Raw genomic sequence first — 7,500 nt, forward strand, 5'->3', positions numbered from 1 at the left:
CTCTTAAACATTCGCGATCGATCTTGTCCGGTCCAGACGCCGACTCCTTCGCCTTCTTGAGGTGCTCATGAATTTCGGTGTTTTCTATTGGATATGATAGATCCAAGTTGCCGTTCACTGCGCGGTCTGCAGGTTTCCATCCCAGGTCTTTATGCGCAAAAAGTTTCTTATAGAAATCTGTAAATTTCTCCATATCAGGAAAATCATCGATGTCAAGTTGCTTTCCTGTTAGTATGTGTTCGGCAGCTTGGGTTGGGTTCTTTCTGTATAATTTTTGTATGCGGGCATAATAGGTTGATCTTTTCTTGGAGCGGTTTCCGGTTCTTTTGATGTATCTGTCCTGATTGTAGTTGGAGGAGGCATTTGTGCTTTTACTCTTATTTTTTCTCATGTTTGTATTTTTCTGTTTTGTTCCTAATGTGTGTGATTTTTGTCCCTCACTTTCTTGACTATTGTATATGTTTCTGTGCTTTCGTTTTTGTTTCTGTTTACTTTTATTCGCGTCGCCTTGACTAATTTTTTGTTTTATGTAGTTTTCAGGAATGGATTCTATGTACTCATCGAGCATCCTCATCACGACATTCGTGTCGCCATTGGTAAGTACGGCATCTATTATTCTACCCATTTCTACTGTCACGTCGTCCCTAGCCTCGCTCAAAACACGTCGGATCTCGTCCGATGGGATCTGATGGTGTTGATCGCCATTCTGTGTATCATCGCTGCAGGTAGGTTCGAGGCGTCCCGCTGTTTCGGTCCTTACATGTGTACTCTGGGTGCACTGCGGGGAGGCCGGAGGTTGCTGTGAAGAAGTCGAAGGGACTGCCCCACTTGAAGCCGCCTCGGCTCTTTCCTCGGATGCTTCGGTGTAATATTTGATGTATGCTTCTTTATTTCGTAGTTTCTTTATGCCCTCAGCCGGCCTTCTGGATAGGTCGGACAATATCTTGAGGACATCTTTGAGAAGCATATTCTCTCTATTTGGTATGTTTGCCTCATGCCGAGCAATCATACGAATTTCATCATCCGAGTACTTCGCACGGGTGGTGTTTATCCGTTGATCCCGCAGCGCCAGATCCGCATTGTTATATTGCTCAGTATGAGCTCTGCGCTGATGTTGACGCAGACCGGCGTAGGTGCCGAAGGACCGGTCGCACATATCGCACCCATATCCCCCATCCTGCATCGGTGGAGCATTGCAGCGCCGCCTGTGTTGGGCCGCTTGTGCGGCTGTTCGGTCGCTCAGATCGATCTTACATGATGCACATATTATGGGGTTCCTATCGTTATTCGAATCTTGTACCATTGGAAGAGTGCCAGTTTCATCATCCGCCAAGGGATTACTATCCACTTGGGTTGGGGGTCCGGCCAATCCGAGGCTTGTTTTCGTTTTTTTTGCAATAAATCTTCGCCCGAAGGCATGAACCCAGTGGGCTGCAAACCCAAAGGGTCCATTTGGCTTTCGCCAGAGTCGCCGCACGCCGTTTAGCCGTGACTGGGACTGCGATGGTGACGTGAGTCACCCAAACAGCCAACCAGTCACGTTACCGGCAGGTACCACTAGGAGGTAGGTCGTGCGACTTGGATGGGAGAGGCTGAAGGACCTAACGAGAGGTCTGAGTTACGCATTGCCATCCCTGCAACCATGACTCACGCAAGCGACGGAGTTTTTCCCCCGGCGAACCGAAGGAGAAACTCGGAGCGATTTACGCTTAAGAGAGTCATAGTTACTCCCGCCGTTTACCCGCGCTTAATTGAATTTCTTCACGTTGACATTCAGAGCACTGGGCAGAAATCACATTGCGTCATCACCCTTGAGGGCCATCGCAATGCTTTGTTTTAATTAGACAGTCGGATTCCCCTAGTCCGTGCCAGTTCTGAGCTAAGCGTTGAATGGCGGCCGAAGAGGCGAAAAGGACGGCCGAAGCCGTCACAAGAAGCCTCGCAGCAAGGAAGATCCGTTGGCGGCCAAGGCACGGGACCGAGCTCGGATTCCGGGACGCGACGCGAAGTCGCCAACCGTTCACCTCGCCCAGGCCCGGCACGTCAGCCTGGCCAACTTCCCGACCAAGCCCGACACGCCCCGCTCCTCAGAGCCAATCCTTATTCCGAAGTTACGGATCCAATTTGCCGACTTCCCTTACCTACATTAATCTATCGACTAGAGGCTCTTCACCTTGGAGACCTGCTGCGGATATGGGTACGAACCGGCGCGATACCTCCACGTGGCCCTCTCCTGGATTTTCAAGGTCCGAGGGGAAGATCCAGACACCGCCGCAACTGCGGTGCTCTTCGCGTTCCAAACCCTATCTCCCTGCTAGAGGTTTCCAGGGAACTCGAACGCTTATACAGAAAAGAAAACTCTTCCCAGATCTCCCGACGGCGTCTCCAGGTCATTTTGGGTTACCCCGACGAACACTCTTACGAGGGCCCGATTGGTATGCGGTTCCGCTGCCGGGTTCCGGAATAGGAACCGGATTCCCTTTCGCCCGATGGGTGTGTTTCTTCCCAAATCACGCAAAATTATATAAACAACGACGCATCTGCGACGCAACGACGACACGACTTGCGTTCGATAGTTTGTAAGATTTAACCAAGCAAAAAATAGAAAAAAAATCGCTTTCAGGCGTTCGACAACGTCGCATCACGTCGAACGTGAAGTATCCATCGATCCGAACCGCGATCATTTTTTTTCAGCGTTCAACGTTTTTGTCAATTTATCAATAAAAATGATCATGTTCGAGCGGTGGATTAGGACACAAACACGAAACGACGGCGACGTAAATTGTTATTTAACTGCAATTTTTTTCTCTTTTTAACATTTTTTGCCTTTTGCGCGCGTACGTGCGTGCGAGCGTACGTATGTTTGTCATTTGCGTTCGAAAAGCGTGAATTTTAGGACACCTCATCAACATTAGATTTCTCTTAGGGCTTAGGATCGACTGACTCGTGTGCAACGGCTGTTCACACGAAACCCTTCTCCACGTCAGTCCTCCAGGTCCTCGCTGGAGTATTTGCTACTACCACCAAGATCTGCACCGACGGCGGCTCCAGGCAGGCTCACGCCCAGACCCTTCTGCGCACACCGCCGCGACCCTCCTACTCGTCAAGGCTTCATGGAGAACGGGAACTAAATCCCGTTCCTGCGCACTTGCCGTTGACGGCGGAGTATAGGCGCGACGCTTCAGCGCCATCCATTTTCAGGGCTAGTTGCTTCGGCAGGTGAGTTGTTACACACTCCTTAGCGGATTCCGACTTCCATGGCCACCGTCCTGCTGTCTTAAGCAACCAACGCCTTTCATGGTATCCCATAAGCGTCGACTTAGGCGCCTTAACTCTGCGTTTGGTTCATCCCACAGCGCCAGTTCTGCTTACCAAAATTGGCCCACTTGGCACTCTGATCCAAGAAAAATTTTATCAATTTATATCTCGTGGCTTCATGAAAATTCAAGCAAGCCAGAGATCTCACCCATTTAAAGTTTGAGAATAGGTTGAGGTCGTTTCGGCCCCAAGGCCTCTAATCATTCGCTTTACCAGATGAGACTCGTTATGCGTTCGAGTCGAGTGCCAGCTATCCTGAGGGAAACTTCGGAGGGAACCAGCTACTAGATGGTTCGATTAGTCTTTCGCCCCTATACCCAGTTCCGACGATCGATTTGCACGTCAGAATCGCTACGGACCTCCATCAGGGTTTCCCCTGACTTCGTCCTGACCAGGCATAGTTCACCATCTTTCGGGTCCCAACGTGTACGCTCTAGGTGCGCCTCTTCTCGCAATGAGAACGAGACGCCCCGGGAGTGCGAGGCCTAATCGTAACGAGGCCCATCCTCCCTTAGTCGACTTCACGGACGACTTTCACTTTCATTTCGCCTTTAGGTTTATCAAATCCCAATGACTCGCGTACATGTTAGACTCCTTGGTCCGTGTTTCAAGACGGGTCCCGAGAGTACCCAAAGCAATAGCGTCGCCGACCGGTAATTCAAAGTTTGGCCAGTCCAAGGACTCCGCCTGCCAACAGCCCGCCAGGCCCGGTTACGGCGCTAAGTCCGTACATCCGGTATCTAGACTGGAACGAGCTTGCGGCGGTCCTGGACGCAGTGCGTTCGAGAATTTTGCGGCCCGATACCGTCTGAGTACCGTCGCGCAGTCGGCCGGGCATCCAAGGGGCTGTCATCGTACGCTAAAAGCAACGGACAGTCTTCGCCTCGGGCCTTAGACCGACACGCAACGGGTCGCGACGTTCTACTAGGGGAGAAGTGCACGACTACATAGCCGGAACATTCGCCGCGGGTGGTGTGCCCACGCCGATGGGAAACCCGCCGTAACGGGACCATCCGGGGCACTATCGCACCAACACGGGAGCCAGCTTCGTTGACGATGAATCTCCCCATTCGATCTTTTGGGTTTCTCGGGTTTACCCCTGAACGGTTTCACGTACTCTTGAACTCTCTCTTCAAAGTTCTTTTCAACTTTCCCTCACGGTACTTGTTCGCTATCGGTCTCGTGGTCATATTTAGCCTTAGATGGAGTTTACCACCCACTTAGGGCTGCACTCTCAAGCAACCCGACTCTAAGGAGAGATCCACCCGAGACGCGTACCGGTCGCTACGGGCCTGGCACCCTCTATGGGTAAGTGGCCCCATTCAAGATGGACTTGGACGCGATTCGATGTCTCGGGATAAACGGATCCTCCTGAACACTACATTTCCCAGCGGCGTTAACCGCGGGATTCAGTGCTGGGCTCATTCCTGTTCGCTCGCCGCTACTAAGGAAATCCTTGTTAGTTTCTTTTCCTCCGCTTATTAATATGCTTAAATTCAGCGGGTAATCTCGCCTGCTCTGAGGTCGTCGAAATTTTATTATTTCTTTTCAAAGTTATACCACAAACTGTACGCTCTTTTCGGGGTTTCGACACGTAATACGAAAGGTATATTAATACCAACGACGCACAGGGATTATGTCGTTCGATTTTTTCCTTGTATCGTTCGATAACCAACTATTTTTCTCTTTTCGGATCAACACAATATCGTCGACTACTCGAAGGTACGTACGAGCCAAAATGAAAGCTCGGTGTCTCCTCTCTCTTTTGTTCGACAAAAGAAAAAAGGCACTTAAAACGCCGCATATTCGGGCAGGCGGGACAACGACAAAAAAAAAAAACGACGACGACGACGTCCGGTTGTTCTCGACTCGCGTCGGAGTATATATGTATATATTATAATCGGATATATCTTTTTATCTATCCAGGGCGCGTTAAAACAAACGACGAGGAGAGACTACGACAACGAGGAGATAAAGGTCGGACACCTTTTCTTCTTACCCTCGGCGCGCTCTCGCACACGATCGTTTCATGTTTCTTTTGTCCCCTAAAGGATACATATACCGTTACAACATATTTACGTTCGAATATACACTCGACGGTCGATAAACCGTAAAGACGCATCGTCCGATACGTTTTTTCTTTTGCTGTCGCGTTCCGACGCAAAATCCCAAGAAAAGGGCGAGAATGCCAGAGACAGCCATGTAAACCATCGGTGACTTATCATGGTCCAGAGAATAAAGGGTTAAAGGAAAAAAGAAATCCCATTTTTAACGTGCGTGGTACACCTTCGTCGTGTATATATCGTTCGATGAAACCACGAGCGCACAAAAGGAGGAACAAAAGCGTTTCGAGATCGATCTTCGGTGTAAATGTCATTGTTCATTTGCGTTCGACCGTTGTTCGATAAAAGAAATTTAACACACGAACAACAATGAAGGGAGACTCTCGCAAGACGATCACCAAATAAGCGTTTATCGTTCGATCGGTCCGGGTTTTTCAACGTCCGTCCGGCACAATTATGCACTTCGAGGACTGGACGACCGGAACCCGTATTGGGATCGCGCGGTCTTCCGCTTCTAATCAACGACAACGAAGCGATCTGCGCTTGTAAATGTTAAAAAAAACGTGGCGAAGCTACGATCTCGTAATAATTTAACCGTGAAAGAGCTTCCGTCGCACGTTTATTTTTAACTTTTCCCCTCGTTGTATAAACTTTCGCACCGTCGAAAAAAAAATTCGACAATCATTTCAGACAACGTCGGGAGCGCGGAGAAACGCCGTAAACACGCTCTACTCTCGGCTTGCTTCCTTCAATTGGTGTCTAACAATTCTCTCGCAGGGCGAAGAATCATTTTCTCTCTCGTCTAAATATCCTTCTGTAGTTAGGTGTTTTCGACTCGGGAGCGCTCTTTCACGGGCGGTCGTATATGGTCTCTTTTAGGGGTTTAACTAGAAACCACGACTCACGCAAGCCGAGATAAGCGCATTCCGCCGAGAAGATCCTAAAAACTAAGAATTGCGAGATATACGAAAATGTTCTTCTGTCGCCTGTGAAAAAAATGAACACTAGCAAAGAGAGGGCGAGACACGAACGTTCCATTTAACATTCTCCGCGTCAAACGCCGACGAAATGTCCAACCATCGCTCGTACGTTTTCGCCAATTTCGCAAGTTGTTCTCTCTCTCGCGTTCGACCATCGGATCCCGCTCCGAAACGTTCGACTTTTCGGCGTTTAACAGTTTCGTTTTATCTAGTCGAACGACGAGCGGTACCGAAAAAAATTTAACAATGAAGAGAAAACCTTTTGCTGCTAAAGGCAAACGCAAGCAGTCTTTAGTTATATAAACGACCCTCAGCCAGGCGTGGTCCAGGAATTGTATCCGTGGACCGCAATGTGCGTTCGAAATGTCGATGTTCATGTGTCCTGCAGTTCACACGTTGACGCGCAATTAGCTGCGTTCTTCATCGACCCACGAGCCAAGTGATCCACCGTTCAGGGTAATCGTATAAAAATTTTTGTTCATATTTAACAACTCAGCGTCTGAAAACCAGTATGTACGTGATTTATTTAACCTGGTTTATAAATTCGTTCGATTGTCCATAGAATACTAACTCCAATCCAAGCGCAAGATCGAGTATCGGTATTCGGACGTCGTCCCGTCATAGCTCTGTTCACAGATTTACCCGAGCTGATTGATGATTAAGACGACACGATAACGTCCATGGACGGGTAAAGGACCGTATAAAACTACAGAACCGCCGATGAAACAACGCTCTGTGACGCATTTCTCTTCGTGCGGCGAGTTTTCAGTCCGTTCCGGGTGGTAAAGTCATTCAAAAACCGTGGAAAATACGAAACGCGCTGTCGCGCGTAACACAGAGTCTCCTGCTCGCTGCTTACATATATTGGACGTCTTGGCGGTATCGCGAGATTCAATACGGACACTCCATGGCCGGCGTCAGATCGGTCTACCAACGAAGGAGACTACGCTATCGTTTTCGCTTCTCAGCCGGTCCGTAAAGCGATACGTTACCATATCGTCCGTCGTAAGCAGGCGGACTCTCGTGAAGTTGCGACTTCGTTCGTCGAAGCGGTTTCGTGGTTCGATTTCCATCGGTTACCCGGACACCCCCCGCGTGAAAGCCTCCGTGTCACACTCTAAATTTCGTTTCTCGTTTAA

The 7,500-nt window shown here is 49.3% G+C and overlaps 1 non-coding gene and 1 pseudogene across 1 annotated transcript; both read right to left on the reverse strand.

Annotated features, from left to right (window-relative positions):
- LOC143266240 (large subunit ribosomal RNA) overlaps window positions 1-4,845 on the reverse strand; it is an 8,394-nt pseudogene extending 3,549 nt beyond the window's left edge.
- A 1,820-nt stretch (window positions 4,846-6,665) lies between these two features.
- On the reverse strand, window positions 6,666-6,820 carry LOC143266244 (5.8S ribosomal RNA). The gene has a single exon (XR_013041296.1). It is a non-coding gene; the product is annotated as a 5.8S ribosomal RNA (ribosomal RNA).
- Between the last annotated feature and the right edge of the window lie 680 nt (window positions 6,821-7,500).

The sequence above is a fragment of the Megachile rotundata genome, unplaced genomic scaffold, assembly GCF_050947335.1.
Source record: "Megachile rotundata isolate GNS110a unplaced genomic scaffold, iyMegRotu1 scaffold0114, whole genome shotgun sequence".
NCBI lineage: Eukaryota > Metazoa > Arthropoda > Insecta > Hymenoptera > Megachilidae > Megachile > Megachile rotundata.